Below are 23,055 nucleotides of genomic sequence, written 5' to 3' on the forward strand. Positions count from 1 at the left end.
AGAACTCATCTACTTCTTCACAATTAACACTCTCAGAATCAGAAACATCAAATTCCACATTTGCTGGAGTGGAAGGTCTTTTTCCCATTAACTTTGCAACTAGTTCAGATTTCTTTCCTTTACCAGAGATATTCTTATCCCTACACATGGTTCTCAGAACCTCAGCAGTATAGAGTAAAAGACTCTCTTCACTGTTGTTTTCCATATTTGACATGATTTCTTAGTTAAATAGAATTAGTGGTGTTAGCCTTGTGGTTAGTTGAACCCAAGCAATAGCAGCACTCTAAGTGTAATCACTCTACTTCCAAATCCTCACCGCTGTACACCAGTGTTAGGCAGAATCATGTGCAGTGCCCTTAGGGACCACAACACACAATTAAGACTACAGGTGGCAATACAAGTTTTACCTTTGGTACAAGCCTGTACTACTATGTCAGAGTGGTAGCAGTGGCGGAGCAGCCAGGCTTATCTCAAGAGTGTATGAGCAGTAGCAGAGATTACACAAAGGGACCACAATTACTGTGACTCAAGCAAACACTGACTCAAGGTTTCAGGTAAAAAATATAAGTACATTTATTTTTAACCATTCGTTATAAACACAACACTTCTATTAAACTTAAATAAAAACCACACGTTAAATATAGCACAACTAACCAATTCACTTTGTACAGTAAGTCTCAAGGTAAGTACCCTGTGTTTGAATGAACCAGTGTTACGAACAAAACACGTTACCGTGAATACGATTGCGATCACTTTTTGACAGTTCGGTCTACTAAGCAAACGCGTATCCGTGACATGGAATGCTACCGGGGCAAGAACACACTTAGCACTTGAGATATCCAGAGGGAGTTGGAGATAAAAATCACAGGCAATATTTTGGTTAGGCAGGCAGAATCAAAAAACGTTCTAAGACAGGAGTTCAAAAGTCAAAGGGCCGGAGCCATGGTCGAAAGACACCGGGGCCAGTTGCCGAAGATCATACAGTCAAACAGTTCACGATTCAACGTAGCCAAAAGTACTTGATATTGTTAATGTTCGGAAGCAAAAGTTATAAGAAGGAGGGAAGACAAGGGCAAGCCTTGGAAATGAAGAAAAAGGGATTTACCCAGTTTCCTAAACAGAACACAGTACCTTGTTCCAGTGGTGCAGCTGGTGCCCTGGCAGTTGTTCCTGTTGGTTTCCCGCAGACCCACGATTCCTGGAGCTTCGTTGTGAAGGAGGACGTCTGAAGGGGGTCTGCACCACACAGGGATGAAGCCGCTGCAGCGACAAGGAATAAAAGGTGTGCTCCTTAAAAACAGGAGAGGCTCTTCAGGTGGCTATCCGGACCACTACAGCAGTGTGCAGGGATTTCGACCAAGGAAGAGGATCCTCTGGCTGTAGAAGATGAGCTGGTTATCCCCACCAAGCTCAAGGGAAGAAGACTCCGGACTGGATATTCTCTAAGTCGTTGAATGGAAGATAGCTCGGGACTGCAGCAGGGCTTCACCGGGACGGGGTAGTTGCAGCAGCCGCCGTTCTCTCTGCTTCTCTTCAGTTCCTTGTAGTTCCAGTGGCGACTCTCTGACTTCTAGCCCAAAAGACCTGCCTTTTATGCGAAAAAAAACCCCATTCACACAGCCTGGCTGTCAATCACCCAGCAGGGGGGTTGTCCAGCCCAGACAACTACCCTGGCCAATGATGACAAAGTGTGACTTGGGTTTCCTAGGATACCCTGTGCAGGGGGTGACTACACCTCTCCCTCACATTCAGCCCACCTAGACACCCAGGCACCTTGAGGAGGGCTTCTGAGCAGAAGCCTGCCAAAAGACAGTGAACAAAGAAGGCGAACCTAGTTTGCCGTGCAAAGTAAAACTCAAGAAGGACTTTAACAAAAAGAAATGGCGAATAAACCCAACCAGAGCCAAAAGAAAGACGATTTGGTCAAGCGGGATTATGTTCGAGGCTAATATAATAGCCAAGAACATTACCACGTTTATTTAATATAATCGTGGTAGAAAAGTTAGGGTAGATACCACTACCACCAGCCAAGTCTAAATGTTAAAAGAGCAAAACAATGCTCTAGGAGGTACAGATAAAAAGGGATACAAGTTAACCCTTTCCAGTACTCCACGGAAGATGGGGCGTACTAGATCTCTAGTAGAATGGCTGAGTAAAGCTAATGGTAACTTTACCCTTTTCTGGGGGACAGTAGTCGCCTCAGAAATAGAGTCCAGGGAAACCTTAAAGACAAACCTGTGCCATGGCACTGAAGGTGCTGTGTACACACAAAAAGAAGGGGGCTGCTGAAGTGGTGTGCTTTAGAGTCCACAATCACAAAAACATGAGAAACACATAGCAAAACACAGGTAAGAGTGGGGGGAAAGCTCTCACTCTTACCAAGTGGAAAAAAATCAACTCCAGGAGTCCAGCAAAGCTGAGCTGCTGAGGGACTCACTAGGTGAGGGAAATTAGCCATAGATGACAATTCTCCCTAACAAGGTCTGTCTGGAGAAAGCACTGGAGTAGGTGTCAGTAATAGGGAGACCAGGGTTAGAGGCGAGAATATCCTTTTTGAACTTCTTCCTGCCAGACTTAGTGAGAAGGGTAGGGTAGTCAGTGGAGAAACAGTTAAAAAAAATGGGAGAGATAGAGAGTGCCATAGGTCTTGCGGAGGAGGGGGAAGGAAGGAGAGAGTAACAGAGGGAGGGTGGGAGATAGACAGGTTGAGGGAAAAAGGAGGGAGAAAGGGGTAGCACAGGGTAGTCAATGAGTGTAAAGACCAGAGGGGGAGTCTGTACTTCCGCTCTCTATTTGGTAGAGGAGAGACACAGAGACCCCTGCCAAGATTCTCTATTACGATAGCAATGGACGAGCAATCAAGGCCTAGCTTCTCGGGAGGTGATGCAAGCTGGTTCTTAAGTACAGTGTAGTCCCCAAGCACCCACAAAGTAATGTCTGCACACTGTATCGGTTAAAACACAGTCTTTATATAATTAATATAATTAATATTCAAGGTCACGTACACTATCACGATAACTCACTTTGTACTCCGATATCAACAATGGTAAATATATACAGTTCTAAAGTGGTACCACTAACGTTATCAGATCTCATTAAAGTGCATACGGTCAGAATGACACACAAATCAAAATAAAGAGGAAACCAGCAGTAGAGAGAGGAAGGAAGGCATGATGGTTGAGCAATTGGCAGAATACTGGTAACTACCGTTAAACCCAGTTCTGTGTTGAGATCCCCCCACCTAGGCAACCTGTAGAAGAAAGATACAAGCCCAGTCGATATATTGTTCACACTAGCCTTTCCAATAGTTCTGCAACCCCAAAGTATCTGGCGTTGTAGCGTTCTTAGTCGGGGAAATCGACAACACTTCTTGAGTGTCCTCCCTTTCAGGCAGGAGTCACGGTCGTCGAACTTCCAACGGAGAACAGGTCGAGCTATGATGGTGAAGTGGCCGCGTCGTTCCTAGATGTGCTTGTTGGCGGGGAAGTGTAAACGTCCTGCAAGGAAGAGGCCTGCGGACCACCTCGGTATCGATAGTTCTGGACCGCAAAGAGTTGAAGAACTGTGGCCCAGCAAGGACGTCGAGTCGACGGCGTCTCTGTGGTCTTTGGGTGGCGGGAAACCCACCGGTGGATGCTCCTTGGCGCGTCGATGGTCAGGCCTTCTCCGGCAGGATACAGCAGCGACGATGCGGACGAGAGCGTCCTTGGATCAATGAAGTTCTTAGGCAACGGGAGCACGGCGGCTCCAGTCGGCGACGGCGGGCGACGACAGTGGTGGACAACAGTCCGGGCGCTTCTCCTTGGAGTTCTGCAGCAATCCCTGTATGGGGTCGGCAGCCTGTCGAAGGTCTGTCTACCAGGGAGCTTAGGCAAAGATCAGCTGTGCACGATGGTCCCTCGTAGCTTGGGAAGAGGGCGCCTTACCAGGTCCTCTCTGGGTCAGTCGTTGCAGCACAGCAGCTTTCAGATTGCGAAGGAGAGCAACAGCAATTCTTCTCGTCCAGCAGGGCTCAAGGTTAAGCTTCAGTTACTCCAGTTACTCGTCGTAGTGGACTTCAGCTTCCAAACACGATTCCTAGCAGTGAGAGGTCCCCAGATATACTGTTCATCTCCCATTCATTCCGCTGGGTCATACTCAAGCATCCAATCACGACTACGGGCATTCATGCAGGCAGCCAATCAGGCACACGAGGTATTCAGGCCATTCACATCTCTCCAGACACTCACAACAAGTTATGTGTATTGGGACAAGTCCTGAGCCATTCAACACTCCAAGCTGCATTCATACTGGTTTCGGGCAGGGTTGTCTCAACCATTGTGTCAAATACCAGATACTAGACGGCCACAACATGGAATGCATATTCGTCACACACCCCATTCACCCAAGTCCCACGCACAGGCGTACCCACAATATATGGTCATTGAGAAGGCTCCAGCCAGTCTGGTCGGCACTTCTACACACTACCATATACGGAACTTCCACCCAACAGCCAGTCAGGGGGAAGGGACAGAGTCAGGGCTTCCCGGGACTTCGGGAAGATCAAGGTAACAGGTGATGGAAGGCAAGAGGCCATGGGGGCCATTTTGTCTCCATCAGGAATCTACTGATTCCAATGACAGGGCCTGGGCATCCCAAAATGGAGGACGCTCAGGGCACCAGTCATTTCAGCACAGAGCTGCCACCAGCCCGTTCCCTGCTCTGTGGCTCACACACAGGTGCCCAAAAACATAAACTAGGGGCACAGGGTTGTACCCCTACCCATGGGTGCCATAAGTGTATCCCACGGGTCTGTTCACCAAACCAAAAGAGAGAGAGCTGCACCGCCAGGAGTCCCACATGAACTCCTGCGCGGAAAACACGACAGAACACACGATAAAAAGCAGTAAAGGACAAGGATACGGAGGCCCTGTACCTCCAATGCATTTCCAGAATCACAATGAGATAAACTGATTTTTATTTGTATGTTTTTTTAAGATGCAACAAATGCATTCCAAAAATTGCTGCACAACTGAGATATGGCCCCCATTACAAGTTTGCCGGTCCACAAATAAGGTGCCAGTAACAAGGTTAATTGCTTCTTTTCTGGACCGGCAAACTATAAGTCTGCCGGTAGGGGCAATGAACTACTGGCAGGCCTGACCTGCCGGTAGTTCAAGCCCATACCGGTAGAAATTTCACTGAAGCACCGGCACCGTTGCTAAAAGTGCTGGTGCTTCATTGTTCCCATTCCTGTGGAATTCTATGGGACTCCACGGGAATGGGAACTTACTGTTTTGCCGCCACCCGTAACTTCCTGGTATTACCGGGATATCAGGCAGCGGAAACGGTAATGCGAGTCTGCCGGTAACCCGGTACTTATATATTTTAGCCCAAACTAGCTGACTATAAAATAAATTACCATCTTGATATTGCAGTTCGTTAAGCTTCTCAAACACCATTCTTTTTCTAAACCTCTATCTACTGTTTTGTTGTAATGGTTCGAGCACACATTAAACAGCTTCCGCAGGGATAATATCCCAATACATCTCCAAGCCCCCATAGTTGGTTCAGAGTTGGTTCAGAGTGAGTGTTTGTCTTTCTTGTTCTTTAATATCATTCATATTACTTACGCTCGGACACCTTTTGAAAACAACAATTGGTTCCTTAAATTTGAACTACTATTGTTCAAAGTTTTCCAGTATCGTTTTATACAGTTTGTTTTATTTTTTATGACATGGTAATGAATGTACTCACCCACATAATCCTCTGTTCCTATTGTTCCTCTTGATTCCTGTCCTTAGTTTCAAGGAAAGCTTGTCTATTATTGTTCCCTCTTGGCCATCTTCCTAAATTGCCTCTTTCCATAACCTCTTTTTTGCAATTAATCAATCAGCATATTAATTTCAGCCTTATAGATACTCTTCATACTAATTTTCCTTCTTAATCTCAATAATTATCCCTAGGGTACATTTTCCATAATTTGTTTCGGATTGTAACCTTAGGGTGTCCATCATGGGATGTTCACTGTTATTAGTTTACTGTAGAATTCCTCCATGATCAGCAAGGTGAGAGGATACCTCAACAGAGGGGCTTTTAGCCATCTTTTAATTCTTCCCTAGTGATTGTTTCTGTGGCCTTTTTGCTTTATTCAACATCTTTGGATATTTTCTAAACTTCGCAGAAAGAACTTAACATCTTTTAGGTCAGATTTCAAGATTTCTGGCCCTGGCCATTCCTTCAGACTCCAACATGTGATGCTCTGTTTGGTAGGTGCCATGAATTGGGGGCGGTGGCGGTAAGACGACAAAGCAGAATGAGCAGGACATGTTCATGCACTACCTTCCCAAAGTAAAAAAAAAAAAAAAAACTGTCAAGCATGTGGCAGCTTAAATGCCAGTGGCATGGTCTTAACAGGAGAGAATGGCAAAGGTGTGAATGATATTGGCAAGGCAATAAACACTGGCCACCGTCGGAATAGTACTGGCATTCAGGCTTTTCTGGGCATGTGATCCGAGGCCACCAATAAGTTGCCTGTGAAAGTATTAAGTTATGCTTGGTCTTTGATGTGAACATGTAACATAATTGCTCGCATGGGATCAAAGCGCATTAGGTATCAATAGCTTTTTGGTAAGTATTCTTGAATGGGTATCATGGACAGGTGTTTAAAACCTGTTGAATGTGAGCTCAAGATGCTACTCACATAATCATCCCAATGAATGAGGAATGTCTGTGGGAAATGGCCCAAATAATCCAACATGGGGCTTTCGGCTGTTCCCATGGTATACCAGTCCCCCTTTGCATTCTACGGGGATTGAATGAGGCAAATGAGACATCACTGCATGTGCATGAAATCCTCATGATATGTACCTGCTTCCAAATGCATGCGATGATTCTTCTGACATTTCTACCATGTGCAATGTTCTCAGTATGAGCACCGATGAGATGCACATTGGCTGTAGCCATTGCAACACCACCCTACCATCTCGCCAGTTCATTTAATTTTATTGTGCCTGGTTTCAACAGACATAGCAATACCAGGCACAATCCGAGATACTGAAGCTGAGGGCATTGAAATTAGCATAGATAATGGTACATAATACAAGTGTACGTGCCCAGTAAATACCATGTGGTGGGTCGCCTTGAATTCTGCAATGCACTTAATGAGCTGTATGGGGAAAATTCCAGGTAAAGCCGTTTTGAGCATACGTTTTCCCCCATCATACCTACCATGCATAAGCACGAAAGAGAACATTCTCTTGCAATGCTTTTGCATTTTTTAAATGATTATATGCATTTGTTATGTGTACATTTACCCAAAGCACTAAATCAATTTAATATTGAAGGAGCAGAAATATGTGATTATTAAATCTCATATATGTTTCTGTTTTAGGGAAGTGGAGGAAGAAGGCTCAGACCTGGTAGGTAGAAATACATTTTTTGTTATAGTAAGCAGTATGTAGGATTCTGCCCCGGATGTGGTAACTATGAATCTTACCTTACTTGAATGATTTCCCTTGTGCCATTATAAGCAAATATATTGCCAAAACAATATATTTACAAACAACACTACAAGAAATTGAGAAACATACCGCTGCACATTCATAATAACATTGGCAGGTCCCCCGATGATAACAATAATATTAATTAATGAGAGTAATAATTACAATATTGAAATTGCCACTTTGATAAATAGCTTTACCTTTCATTAAGGGGGACGACTCACAACGACATTACCAGGAATAAATGTGGCTTAACCGTGAATTATTTCTAGAGAGGGCTTTACAATTCACAAAAATAGGTACTCTGGATAACTCTAATTTGCTCCTGATTAGTAGGCACACTTTGGTACCTCTGAATTAGCAGGAGTAGGTCAGAGATAGTTATAGTAACTTATAGTGTGCATCACATAGCCCTCTTAGGAGTAAGTTAATAGTTAAAAACGGTAGTTTCTTTTTGTATTTGCTACACCTTGTTCAATTTTCAAGTACGTAAAATTTGCCATTTTTAGAAGATGACAACGCATTGTTTCTTAAATGTAAAATTGTAATTGTTCTGTTCCTATTCAAGCAATGGCACCCATGGATCCAGAATGTAGTGGCAGATACATGCACAGATTTAGGTTTGAGTGCATGTAAAGTATATTTGTTGTTTTTCTAGTGATGTACCCATTTGACATTCTTCCACATTGAGGGATAGAACACCCTGAAAGAAACCAACATTCGCCAAAGTAGAGAATTATAAAAATGCAGACAATATCAAATACTCCTTAGATCGATTTTTTTCAAGTTTTCACACATAAGCAAACGTCAGAGAATGTATTACAAGTAGTTTTAAAAGAGTATTATTCATCCAAATATTTTAAATGCATTACAATATTGTACCTTTAAAGAATCCTGTTTAGAAATTTGTTTTTCTCTTGGGTTTATGTTTAGTTTCGTAAGATTGTTACTAAGAGTTAATATGATTTAAGGCTTTAAATGTTGAAATGTGTTAACTGTTTTTTCCTGCTTTTTCTTTTTATAAGTAGCATGGTGCTCATTATTTGTCTGCTTTGATTGTCAAAACGACCCATCATCACTCTCTCAGTTCTTGCTTTAACAAAGTACAGCCATTGCAGTTTATGAAACACAACCGTAACTTTTACGTCCAGGTGCTGTTACTCCTTTTGGAATGGATTGTGTCCTCCCATGTATTCCTCATCTTATTATATCTCAATATTCAACTTCAGATGCTTCTGAAAGATGCGTGTCTATGCCTGTTGACTCAATGTCCCTCGAGGGCCTCCATCTCGATGTCGACGTTATCGATGGTATATAGCGCGCACAGAGACTGTTGGCTTCAGTAATGTTTTTCTGCAAGAGCTATAGCTTCGGAAGATCGGGGGAACTTTGGTTCCTTGACAAGAAACCTTTTGTATTTAGTAAAAAGGGCATAGTCGTCGGCATCATCGACTCCGAGATCAGGGATAAAAAAAGGTCACAACGGTGGGGTGAAAAATGTCCCTTATGGACCCCCACCAGGTGTGTCGGTGGTGCTTAGGATACACTGATTTAACATCAGAGTGTGGGTTCTGCCTATCAATGACAGCGAAAGCCATGAAAGAGCATATAGGGAAGTTATCTGCAGATAGGTCTCATAAATCCCCTTCGACAACCTTGTCAAAAAAAGTGATCCTCCGAAAAGTCGAGAGACAACTCTCCTCGTCGGAAGAAAGCTAAAATGTCCTGATCACGCAGTGACTCACACCACTTGTCATCAACCTCATGGCGGTCAAAGAAAAGGCACCACACATCTTCGTTGTTGAGTTCCTCCCCAGAACGGGTCTCCTATCCAACTAAAGCAGACTCACCGAAAAAAAGGGAAAGGACAATACCTGTGTGCCCTCAGGCCGGGTGTCCAGGAGAAAACTCCTCGGGAGCCCTCACAGGTTCCCTTGAGTAGAGAAAAGACTCCTTCAAATACAAAGTCATCAACGTCAACAATGCCATCGGCACCGAAAGACTCCGCGTCGATGTCTAAAAAATCCTTGACGCCACAATCGCGAAGCCCTCGACGTCAACGCCGTTGAAGACTTCAACGCCATTGTAAAGACTGGTAGGGGGTATCTGTACTTCCGCTCTCTATATGGTAGAGGAGAGGCACAGAAGACCCCATCCAAGATTCTCTATTACGGTAGCAATGGACGAGCAATCAAGGCCTATCTTCTTAGGAGGTGATGCGGGCTGGTTCTTAAGTACAGTGTAGTCCCCGAACCCCCACAAAGGAATGGCCACACACTGTATTACTGAAAACACAGTCTTTATATAATTAATATTCAAAGGTATGTACACGATCACAATAACGCACTTTGTACTCGGAAGTCAACAATGATAATATATACATTTTTAAAGTGGTACCACCAATGTTATCGAATCTCATTAAAGTGCATCAACTGTACGGTTAAAATGTCAGAGAGATCAATAACGAGGAAACCAGCAATAGAGATAGGCAGGAACGTAAAATGGTTGAAACAATAGGCAGAATGCTGACCCCTATCACTAGGCACAGTTCTGTGTGGAGATCCCCCCACCTGGGCAACCTGTAAGTAAAGATATATAGCACAAGCCCAGTCCATATATTGTTCAATAGTCTTATTTCCTCCTATTAAGGTTTTACCCCCCCAATGTACCTGGTGGAGTAGAGTTCTTTGAAGATGCATTGACCGATCCTTCTTGAGTGACTCCCTTTAAAGCAGGAGCCACGGATCGTCGAGAGGCGTTGAGGAACTCGGCGTTCGGTGTCGGGGAATCGACGGCCCTACTTGAATGCCCTCCCTTTAAAGCAGGAGTCACAGGTCGTCGAACGTCCGACGGTGAACAGGTGGAACTATGGCAGGGAAGTGGCAGCTTCGTTCCTAGTGGTGCTCGTCGACGACAGAGCGTTGGCGTCCTGCAAGGGTGAGGTGTGCGGGGCACCTCGGTGACGATAGTTCGGGACCGCAAAGAGATGATGAAGAACTGTGGCCCAGCAAGGGCGTCGAGTCGTCGGCGTCTCTGTGGTCCTTAGGTGGTGGGAAACCCACCGGCGGATGCTCCTCGGCGCGTCGACGGTCGGGCCTTCTCCAGCGGGATAAAGCGGGCGACGATGCAGACGAGAGCGTCCGATGATCAAATGAAGTTCTTAGGCAAACGGGAGCACGGCGGCTCCGGGCGGCGACGGCGGTCGTCAACAGTGGCGGGCAACAGTCTGAGTGCTTCTCTTTGAGATTCCGCGGCAGTCCCCGTCTCGGTCGGCAGCCTGTCGAAGGTCTGTCTACCAGGGAGCTTTGGCAAAGATCAGCTGTGCACGATGGTCCATCGTAGCTCGGGAAAAGAGCGCCTTACCAGGTCCTCTCTGGGTCAGTCCTTGGAGACACAGCAGCTTTCAGAATGTGAAGGAGAGCCACAGCAATTCTTCTCGTCCAGCAGGGCTTCAAGGTCAAGCTTCAGTTACTCCAGTTACTCGTCGTAGTGGACTTCAGCTTCTGAACACGATTCCTAGCAGTGAGAGGTCCCCAGATATACTGTTGATCTCCCATTCATTCCGCTGGGTCACACTCAAGCATCCAATCGCGGCTAAGGGCATTCATGCAGGCAGGCAGCCAATCAGTCACACAAGGTATTCAGGCCATTCTTTTCTCTTCAGACACTCACAACAAGTTATGTGTATTGGGACAAGTACCGAACCATTCAACACTCCAAGCGGCATTCATACCGGTTTCGGGCAGGGCTGTCTCAGTCATTGTGTCAACCACCAGATGCTAGACATCCACAACACAGAATGCATATTCGTCACACACTCCATTCACCCAGGTCCCACCCACAGGAGGTACCCACAACATACATCGCCGGGAAGGCTCCAGCTAGTCTGGCTGGGCCTTCACAACAACACCATATATGGCACTTCCATCCAACAGCCAGTCAGGGGGAAGGGACAGAGTCAGGGCTTCCCAGGACTTTGGGAAAACAAGTTAATGGGTAATAGAAAGCAAGAGGCCGCAGGGGCCATTTTGTTTTACATCCGGAATCAGCTGATCCCAATGGCAGGGCCGGGGTATCCCAAAATGGAGGATACGCCGCGCGCCTGTGAAATTCAGCATGGAGCTGCCACCAGCCCATACCCTGCTCTGGGTGCCATAAGGGTATCCCACGGGTCCGTTCACCAAACCAAAAGAGAGAGAGCTGCACCGCCAGGAGTCTCATATGGACTCCTGTGTGGAAAACACGACAGAACACATGATAAAAAGCAGTAAAGGACAAGGATACGGAGGCCCTGTCCCTCCGATGCATTTCCAGCATCACAGTCGCCCCCCCAGACTGAGGTGGAGGGTGCATAATCTCCCACGGGATAGACACCCTCATCCAGACAGTCAACATACCTTCTGGAAAGGCCATCTGCATTATCGTGACTCTTCCCTGCTCTGTGCTCTATGGTAAGGTCTAGCCCTTGCAGGCTAATGGACCACCTGAGCCACTTCAGGGGCTTATGATCTGTTTTGACCTTGAAGGTAGACCCCGTAAGGTAGGGCCTAAAACGCCTAAGGCTCCAAACTATACTAAAACACTCCTTTTCAACAGTAGCCCACCTAAGTTCTCTACCCTTAAGTTGTCTACTGATGAATATGATAGGTTGTTCTCTCCCTGTGTCATCTAACTGGGACAAGACAGCTCCAATTCCGGTGTTGCAGGCATCCGTCTGGACGATAAAGGGTCGGCTGTAGTCAGGCGCACACAACACAGGTGCCCTACACAGACTTTCTTTCAAGCCATCAAAGGCCCTCTGACAGTCTTCAGTCCAATTAACCTTCCTAGGCTGTTTGGGTGAAGTTAGAGCTGTCAGGGGTGCAGCTATGGTTCCATAGTCTGCCATGATATTGCAATAGTACCCAGTGAGGCCCAAAAAGGCTCTCACCTGAGTTTGAGTAGTGGGAGTCTCCCAGTCCTATACATCCTGTACCTTACTGGGGAGAGGTTGGATTTGACCCCTTCCTACCTCATGACCAAGATACGTGACTTTCCCCTGAGCTATCTGGCACTTGGTGGCCTTGATAGTGAGGTTAGCCCTTTTCAAGGCCTGCAACACTCTACCCAGATGTGTCAAGTGCTCTTCCCAAGTGGAACTGTAGACGGCAATGTCGTCTAAATAAGCCCCACAAAAGGCTTCCAGCCCACTGAGAGCATGATTGACCAATCTCTGGAAGGTGGCAGGGGCATTCTTCAACCCAAAAGGCATGACCCTAAACTGGTAGAGTACCTCTTGTGTTGAGAACGCCGTCTTTTCCTTGGCATGGTCCGTCAGAGCTATTTGCCAATAGCTTGAGGTGAGGTCAAAGGTGCTCACAAATTTGGCACCACCTATGGTGTCCACGAGCTCATCAGCCCTGGGATATGGGTGCGGGTCAGTTTTGGTGACGGCATTGACTCCTCAGTAATCCACACAGAACCTCCAATCCTTGGTACCTGTCTGGGAACTTGCCTTGGGGACAAGGACCACGGGACTGGACCAGGGACTGGTTGAGGGTTCAATAACACCCAGATCCAACATCTTGGCGACCTCAGCCTGGATGTGGTTCTTAACTGTATCTGACATTCGGTAGCTCCTGCTCTTGACAGGCATGCTGTCACCAGTGTCAATCTTGTGCTTACACCACGGCGTAAGGCCTGGCGTCAGCGAAAACAGAGAGGCATACTGCTGCAGCAAAGTCCTGCAGGCCCTCTGCTGCTCGGTTGTCAAATCTGGAGAGAGATCCACTCCCTCCACTGAGCCATCCTGAGGGTTGCTATGCAGCAAATCAGGAAGGGGCTCACTCTCATCCTCTTCTTGCTCTGAAGCCAGCAAGAGACATGAGACCTCAGCTCGCCTGTGGAAAGGCTTGAGCCTATTAACATGGAATAGTTGAGTGGCTACCCCTGGGATTCCCATGTCAACCAGATAATTCACCTCGCCCATCTTGGAGATTATCCTGAAGGGTCCAGTCCATTTATCTGCCAATGCCCGAGGCTTGGTAGGCTCCATCACGAGGACCTCCAGTCCCGGAGTCCAATCCACTTGCGATGCTTAAGGTCATGCCAGTTTTTGTTCAATTCCTGGCTGGCCTTGAGATTCGCTGTTGCCTGACCCATCATCTGTGTCATCCTCCGTCTGAGGCCTAACACATAGTCACCCACTTGCTTGGCGGTACCGGGAGGGTTGGCTTACAAACCTTCTCTGATCAAGGCAAGGGGCCCTCTCACGGGATGTCCAAAGAGTAACTCAAAGGGGCTGAAACCAACACCCTCTTGAGGTACCTCCCTGTAAGCAAACAGCAGGCATGGCAGGAGGAGATCCCATTTCCTCCTTAGGGGCTCTTCCAAATTACCTAGCATGCCCTTGAGAGTTTTATTAAATCTCTTGACCAGACCATTGGTCTGTGGGCGGTAAGAGGTGGAGAACTTGTAGGTTACCCCGCACTCTTTCCACATGGGTTTCATTTAACCAGACATGAAGTTGGATCCTCTGTCAGAGACAACCTCCTTGAGGAATCCAACACAGGTGAAAATGCCCAGGAGAGCCCTGGCGACCACCTTGGCAGTAACAGTCCGAAGGGGTATAGCCTCAGGGTACCTGGTGGCATGATCTACCAAAACCAGGATGAACCGATCTCCACCGGACGTGGGAGGGTCAAGGGGACCGACAATGTCGATGCCCACCCTCTCAAATGGTGTGCCAATCACTGGCAATGGCTGCAGTGGGACAATGACACTGCCTCCAGTCTTGCCAGACAACTGACAAGTTGGGCAGGTCCTGCAGTGGGACTCCACTTCTACTCCCATCCGAGGCCAGTAAAAATGGGCAGAGAGCCTCTGCTTAGTCTTCTTGGTACCAAGATGACCAGCCAAGGGCACCTCATGTGCCAACTGCAGTAGGAAGGGCCTGTAAACCTGGGGTACCACCAACCTCTTGAGGGCACCAGGTTCAGGCTTAGTGGGCTCACTAACAAGGAGCTCACCCTCCCAATAAATCTGGAATGTCCTAGGCACTTCTCCTTGTGCCTGGGACAGGGCCTGTTTCCTCAGACCCTCGAGAGAGTGACACTCTTGCTGTCCTTTACAGAAGTCTGCCCGGGAGGGTCCCCCTTCAGCTAACAAGCATTGAAGATCGGGATGATCCTCCGGGTTGAGAACCTCTCCCACAGGAGAGTCTTCTGGCTCTTCTCCCACAGGAGTTGAGACGGGGTTTACCACTGGACCCAGCCCGTCCAGAGCATGGATCCCAATGGGTGTTGTAGGAACAGCAGGAAGAGAAGGAGCTCCCTCCACAGAGGTGGCCTTCTTGTTCTTCCTTCGTCTTGCCGTAGGCCGCGCCTTCGGCTCGGGTACCTGACTCACAGCCCGACCCGGGGTCACCTGTGACCTAGTGACCGCAGCAGCAGTCATGGGAAGACCATCCACGATCAATCCCAACTCGACTAGATCATTTCCTGACAGAATGTTAGCAGGGACATTGTCCTAAACCAGGACAGGAAGCTTTGCTGTCTTGTCTCCAATTACGAGTGTGACTAAAGTTACAGGCGATAATTTGGGAGGCCCACCAGCTAACCTGGTGGTTCTCAGAGGAGCACCTACATAGTCCTCTGGCTTGAGCAGGGTCCTGTCCACCACTGTCATGCTTGCCCCAGTGTCTCTCAAACCAGTAGAAGGCTGGCCATTCAGGAGGACACTTCTCAAAAATCTACGGGTGTTCTGTGGGATAGTCACCAGTACTCCTCCGTACTGGTCCCAGGCCCCAAGGGACACTAAGGAAATCTCTACGGGAGCACCAAATGTGATCCCGGTAGAGGAGGGGAGGACAGTGTCCTCCACCTCAGACATGGGGTAAGGGTAGGTCAGGCTGACAGCTTGTACTCCAAGTGCCTTACCATTACACTTGGAGTCACCCCTTCTGTGATCCAGAGCCCCACAATCCCAACAAGTGCCGGGAGTGCGGGGTACGGTACTGGAACCACCAGGAGCCTGCTTTGCAGCAGGTGGACCAATACTCTTATTCCCACCCACAGATGACTTATCCGCACTAGATTGTTGGGTCTTCGGGGAGGAGGGTTTAGGTTTACCCGACTGTGACTGCTTTTGGGACTCCTCAGCTTTCTGAGAGGCCCCCTTTTCTTTGTCCTTGTCCTTCCCACTGGAGTCCTTAGGGGACACCCGGTGGGAGACCCACTTGTCAGCCAACCTAGCCAGCTTAAAGGGATCCAAAATGTTCTGGTCAGCAACATACTGACGCATCTCCGGTGAACAGGCTTCAGAAAAACGCTCAAAAAACAACAGGTGGGACAATTCAACAAAAGTTTTCACCTTGTAACCATCAATCCACCCCATCATATTCATGTGCGCAGCACTCACCCAGTCAACCCAAGACACATTCTCTCTTTTCTTAAAATCCCTGAACCTTTCAAGGTATTGGGTAGGTGTCTTGCCAAACTTGGCAATCAAAGCAGATTTCATACACTCATACTGACCCCTTTCTTCCACACTCAGCTTCAGAATACAGTCATACCCAGTCTGAGGCACTCTGCTTAGCAAACACTTAGCCCAATCTCTTTTGTCAACATCATGAATTGCACAAGCCATTTCAAACGCTTAAATCCATTGGAGGATAACTGAACCCTCCACAAACACACCAACCAAATCTTTCATGAATTTAGTGGCTGGGGACCTGACACTCTCACAGGGTTTCGCTGAAGTCTCCACTCTAGCTTTCTCTAGCTGGATTCTCTGACATTCAGTGTCCTTGTCTTTGAGTTCAAGATCCCTATTCTTGAGTTCAACTTGTTGAGCCAGCTCCTCCTTCTTAAGCTCAGCATCTATTTCCGAACAAAAAACTGACAAGCAAGTACAGAGCGTCGAGCAGTGACCCCTATTATCTGAAAAAACATCCATCTCCTGAAAGTTTGGCAGTTCAGGCTGCCACTTCTACATCCAAACAAAATGCATACCCAACTATCCCCTGGATAGAGATGACAAGCGTTATGATGGGAAAGATGCAATGTGCGAATCCCTCCAGACTGGTCTCGGCTCTGTTGACAGTATCAGCAGAGCGATGGCGTCTAGCGCTTTAATGCGCAGATTTGCCTGGTTGAGAATGTCTGGTTTTGCCCCAAATGTGCAATTTCTACTTCTTAACATGCCCTTTGACGACACACATTTATTTGGCAGCAAGGCTAATGAGAGTCTGGAGAAGCTGCAGACCTCCAAAGCAGCAGCCAAATCCCTTGGCCCAGCAATCAGACAGATACAAACTTCCCCACTGGTACAGCTTGCAGGGGAAGGACCTTTCGCTATTACTCCTCAGTTGGAAGAGTGAGAGCACTGTGGAATCAAAGAGGTCAGAAGAGTTTCCCTCGTGGTGAAGGGGAAGAGGTGCTAAGACCGCCTAGGCAGGGGCTAGTTTACCATCAGCCGCGGCATCAGCCACCTCAAAACTGCTCTGAGGCCTTAGTCCACAAAACCCTGGTGGGAGGCAGACTCTCACAGCATCTGAAAGAATGGTGGGGTATTACTTCAGATGCATGGGCATTAGAAACTGTATCCCAGGGTTACTGCCTACCATTTCTAAAAAGGCCTCAGGATCATCCACCAGGGAACAGCTCTTTCAAAGTTCCAGATCCGCTCCTTATACAGGACATCTTTATCCTGCTAGAGAAAGGTACTATAGAACCGGTACCTGTAGCAGAGAGGAACAACTGTTGGTACTATTGTTACTTTCTAATCCCCAAGAAGGACGGAGGATTGAGACCCATCTTGGACTTAAGAGACTTGAACAAGTTCCTCAGGAAGGACAAGTTCAAGATGCTTACCCTTTCTCAGATCCTTCAGGCCCTCCAGCTTCAGGACTGGATGGTATCATTGGACCTTCAGGATGCTTACTTTCATGTGCTAATCCATCACAAGCACAGAAGATACCTGTGGTTCGCTGTTGGCGGTTCTCATGATCAGTTTCTAGTTCTGCCATTTGGGCTGACCTCCGACCTAGGGTTTTCACCAAGTTGATGGCAGTGGTGACAGTGAGTCTCGGGAGAGGCGGGATCCACGTCTTCCCCTTCCTGGACGATTGGCTGACCAGGGCTGCTCTCTCACACAGGTACTGGAACATCTCAGCTCCACCTGTCACTCCCTCCACAGACTGGACTTCTCCCTCAACTTCAAGAAGTCCCACATGATACCATCTCAAAGGCTCCAATTCATCGGGGCTGTCCTAGACCCATCCTTGGGAAAAGCCTTGCCACCTGAGGTGAATGCTCAAGACATTCTGCAGATGATCACAAAATTCCAGAGTGCCCAGCGTCTTCCGGCCTTTGATTTTCTGAGGTTGCTCGGCTTCATGGCATCCTGTACTTTTCTGGTGCCAGAGGCTCGCCTGAGAATGTGATCTCTCCAATGGGCTCTCAGGACTCAACGGTCCCAATTCTCAGACAGGATGTCAGACCTTCTTCAAGTTCCAAGCAAAGTAGCACAAGACCTTCTGTGGTGGACCTACCAGGAAAACATTCTGAAGGATGAACCATTTTAGTAACCATGGCCGGAGATAATGGTAGTTATGGATGCCTCACTCATGGGGTGGGGGGCACATGCCAATGATCTGACAATCAGCGGTCGTTGGTCTCCATCGGAGTCCAAACTACACATCAACCTTTTATAGCTGAGGACAACCAGACTAGCGCGGAAGGCCTTCCTGCCCTCTGTAAGGGGAAAGAACATTTTGATAATGACAGGCAACACAGTGACCATGTACTACTTCAACAAGAGAGGAGGTGTAGGGTCACTACCACTGTACAGATAGGCAATGAAGCTCTGGTTCTGGGCAATTCAAGAAGGAATCTCCCTGTCGGCAGTTCACCTAGCCGGAGAGGAGAACACAGCGGCGGATGATCTGAGTAGGCAGAGCATAGTCTGCCACAAGTAGGAACTAGCTCAGGAAGTTCTTCAAGGGATCTTCACCCTTTGGGGAACCCCTCAAGGGGATCTGCTAGCGACCAGTGTCAACCAGAAGTGCGAACTGTTTTGCTCCAGGAAATTTCCCCCAAGAGGAGCTCTACGCGACACATTTGTGTTGGACTGGGAGTTTCCACTCATGTATGCATTTCCTCCAGTCCCCGTCATTCCTCAAGCCATTAGGAGGTTGAGAAAGTTTTGGAAATCCATGATCCTAATTTCTCCGGATTGGGCCAGGAGGACGTGGTAACCTGGACCTACTGTACATGTCCATCTGCCCTCCAATACGTCTGCCACAAAGAGAGGACCTTCTCTAACGAGAGGAGGGTCAGGGTCTCCATCCAGTGGTCAAGACACTCAACCTTCACGCATGGTTTATGAGAGGTTGAGATATAAGCATTGGGACCTTACAGATGACGTAATGGAGATTTTGCTTTTGGCCAGAAGGCCAGCAACGAAGTCCTTGTACCGCTGCCATTGGAACAGGTTCTGCAGCAGGTCCAGGGATAAGAATGTGGACCCTTTTACATGCTGTACACCTATGGTGTTATGATTCCTGTTACACCTGGCTCTTCTGGGGCTCCGCGTTGGCACAATTAAAGGGTATCTGGCAGTGCTATCTATTTTTAAGCGCTCCTCTGAAGAAGTATCCATGGTCAAGATTCCGCTCGTTATACAATTTTTGAAAGGATTGACAAATGTTTTTCCTCCGGTCCCTTTCCAAGTTCTTTTTAAGTCCCCACCTAGTTCTGGGCTCCATTCGAGCCTATTCACTCCTGTTCTTTAAGAGTGTTAACTTTAAAGACCATCCTTTTAGTGCCTCTTACATCAGCCCGTAGTGTGAGTGAACTTAAGCCTTGTCCTGTAAGCCTCCTTACACAGTCATCTTTTGGAATAGAGTGGTCCTTAAGGTTAAACCTACCTTTCTACCAAATATTGTGTCTGAGTTTCATTTAACTCAAACAATCATTCTACCTTCTTTTTTTCCTCCACCTCATCCTGAAAAGCAAGAGGAGAGGCTACACAGACATGACCCAAAGCATGCACTTAGTGTCTACATTTGCAGGATGTCTAAATTAAGACAATATGATCAACTTTCTGTTGGTTACAGAGGCCATAAGTTGGGTATGGCGGTCTCAAAACAAACCTTATCTAGGTGGATCATCCTAGCAATCTGTGAATGCTACAGATGAGCTGGAAAAGATCCTCCTGGTGGTCTCAGAACATATTTGACCAGAGGCATGGCTACTTCCTCTGCCTTACAGAGGGGATTCTCAATTCAGGGTATATGTGCAGTTGCAACATGGTCCTCGGTCCACACATTCACCAAGCATTATAGTCTGGACTCCTTCTCAGGCCGGGAATCTGTTTTTGGGAAGGCAGTGTTACATTCTGTACACACAGACCAATAAAGAACTCCTAAATTATTATTAGATTGAAAATTCTGACTCCCTCTTCCGGAAATACAAACACTGCTCTGGGAGTCTATCGTAAAATGAGGAATACGTGGGAGGACACAATATATTTGAAGAACAAATTACTTACATGTGGTAACGTTCTTTCGACTGGATGTTCCTCCCATGTATTCCTCATCGCCCCTCCCAGCCTACCCCACAGTAGAATTTCCTTTTTATTGCAGTTTAGGCTCTTTCAGGGTGAGTAGCTGTTGGGCGTAGGATAAACCAATACACATAGAAATCGGAACAGAAGCCAAGGGTTGCTACACGCGCTACATTCCATCAATGACATCGACGCCGAGACTGAGGCCCCCTGCTAGAAAAGATTTTCCGAAGCAGCTGAAGCTTGGTATGTAAATATCATAAGATGAGGAATACGTGGGAGGAACATCCACAGGTAAGTAACTTGTTCATCTTTCTGGAAATAATGCTCCTGCAACCGGCCAAGCTAGGAAATTGGCTTTTCTTAGAAACATCAGCGTTTTTTACAATTTAGAGGTCAGCCCCTCTACCCCCGCCCCCTGGCATGTGGCCCTCCCTTCACACACCATCCGTCCCTATCACTTATACATACACGGCCTAAGCGCCCTACCTATAGTTAATGTTTTTCAGCTTACCGGTTGGAGAGTTGCTTTTAGCGTCCTTCGTTTTATGTCCTTTTGGGTGTATTTTATGTTGTTATCTTTTTACTATACAGTCTATTTACAGTGCAACTGCCTTCATATTCAGATTTGTGGGGCTGTGCTTCAAATGCGCTTTCTTTGTTTAAAAAAAAGAATTTCTTTTTCAATATATACGTTTTTATATGTTAATGATGATTTGCAACATGCCAAGATAAATAAGGAGTTAACATTTTTAGGCAATTCAAGTATGAGAGCAGGAAAGACATTTTTAGGCAATTCAAGTATGAGAGCAGGAAAGACATTTTAAGAAGAAGGGGTGACAGGAAAGGAGAGGAGGGTAAGGGAGAGTGCAGAAGAGGGTAAGTAGATAGGTTATGTCAAGAGGGCGGAACAACTGATGTACAAGAGTAGGGTAAATACACAGCAGTCACAGGTATCGCACAGTCTAAACATTCTTGATAGATGAAAAGCGATAAAAACGTTCACTACATAGTGCTCTAAAATGTTTAAGATGGAGGGATTCCTTATCTTGAGGTGTTTAGGTGTGGTTAGTAGGTTCAGGTTGTTCAGGAATAGTCGAATAGTCCTATGCGGGGGGCGCCTTTTAATTTTCTCTGGGTCTTCTCCGTCTTACATGCCCATGAATAATTTGATCCCGGCGGATAATGCCTTGGGCTGAGAGTAATCTGGTCCTGGTTCTTATTTTCTAGGCCTTCATAGTAGCTGTTGTTGTGTAGTTTCTGATCTGAGGGATCTAGTAGGTATATAATAGTTAAACAAACTGGTCAGGTAGTTTGGCCCTACATTCCAAAACGCCTCGTGGGAAAGACAGATGTTTTTCTGGACTATGTGTTACCCCACAGGTAGCCATATTTGTAATCTAATGGCGGGGAAGTGTAGTCCCTGGGTTTGAGGCCTGAGATCATTCTAGACACCTCAATCCTTAAGAATTGGACTTAGCAGATATTTTTCTTGGGGAAATGTATAGAATATATGCTATTGCAGTAATCTTTTTTGGATATAACCAGGTCATATTTGTTATGAGTGTTCCTAATAATTGAATTGATAGGGGGCAGAGGGCTGAGGTTATTAAGGTGTTAACAGTGATATCAAGGTTGTTCGGATCAGGGTTTGAAAGCTGGTGGGATAATGGCATCTGCTCTTAATGCTGCCATTATCCGGCCAGCATTCTAAATTGATTCTCCATTCCTCTTGCGCCAAATGTTGTGGACTCTCTAAGCTGCCAGTGCACTTACTGTCCTCTAATTGCTTTTAGGGGGTTCACCACTGCACCGGCTGTTATTTTCTGCCCTACCTCATGCACCTCTGCCCCGTAGTGCCCTCTAATCACAGGCCCCCTATGCACTTATCTACTGTTGAGCCCGTTCCACCTCCCGCCATGGCATAACTTCCTGCCTGTCAGTTCCTTTGCAGCAATTCCTGCTTTGCAAGGTGGCGTGCTCAAAGACCTATATTTGTCACATAACCCATTTTACCCATCAGGCTAAAGTAAGTGAGTCAACTGTCTGGTACGGTCATTTGAAAGAAATTAATAATTGAAAGGGGGATATGCCCTAAAATCCTTAATGTGTAGATAACCTATCAATTCATAAATAGTGATTCACACATAATTTCCTCAAAGCAGGATACTGTAAAACTCTTGAACCATACACATCCTGTCTGGATTCAACAGCCATTCCTCAGAGGATTTTTCCCCCCTCTTTGGTCTTTCACTCCCCAGATCACCTTTGTCCTCAAGGGAGAACAGCCTAAAGAAGCTCTCTGTCCAGCCATTGACAGGCCATTGACAGGTTGTGACCCCAGGGAGATTCTACTTGTCTCAAATGCAAGAACTCCATGCAGCAGTACTGGCACTAACACAGTAAGTGCAGGCCCTCAAAACAGAAAATACAGCCCTGCAGCAGGCTGTATCTACATGTAATACCATCACTCTAGACCTTCCCTGATCTGGCCTTGTGGGTCTGCTGTAAAGAAGCAAGTCCAAAAAATTGAAAGAGTTCCTTTATCTTTAGACCACACCAGTTTGCCTCCTCTTGGGCTCATTTCGGATTCCTGATTAGTTACCTAGAAAGCAAGGTCGTATTCTAGGTGACCCCACTAGTTATGCAGGCGGCATCTCCTCTTCCTCCTCTTACACTACTACTCTTCCTCTTACTCTACTACTGCTCCTTTTTGTCTTTGGTGATCTAGGGGACCTCCTTTTTCATACGCAAGCTCGCTGACTCAATCTGGCAGCTTTGCGAGTAACGGGGTATTGTGGTGCCAAGCGTGGCTTCTTTCTTCTTTGATCATGGTGCACCAGTGCCTCTGGCTTTCTTTGTTGGCTTCGCTCCTGCCCCAGGAATTCCCGGTGTCTCTGCACAGCTCCTTCACTGGTCGTGCACCGCCGTGGCTCCGGCCGGTTGCTCCCTCTTGGGAAGGGGTACTGGTGTGCCTGCAGGACTGAAGCTTTGCGGTGTGGCTTTTCTCTGCTGCTGTCGTTTTGGG

This window comes from Ambystoma mexicanum, chromosome 6p, assembly GCF_040938575.1.
Source record: "Ambystoma mexicanum isolate Mex_15411 chromosome 6p, UKY_AmexF1_1, whole genome shotgun sequence".
Taxonomy (NCBI): domain Eukaryota; kingdom Metazoa; phylum Chordata; class Amphibia; order Caudata; family Ambystomatidae; genus Ambystoma; species Ambystoma mexicanum.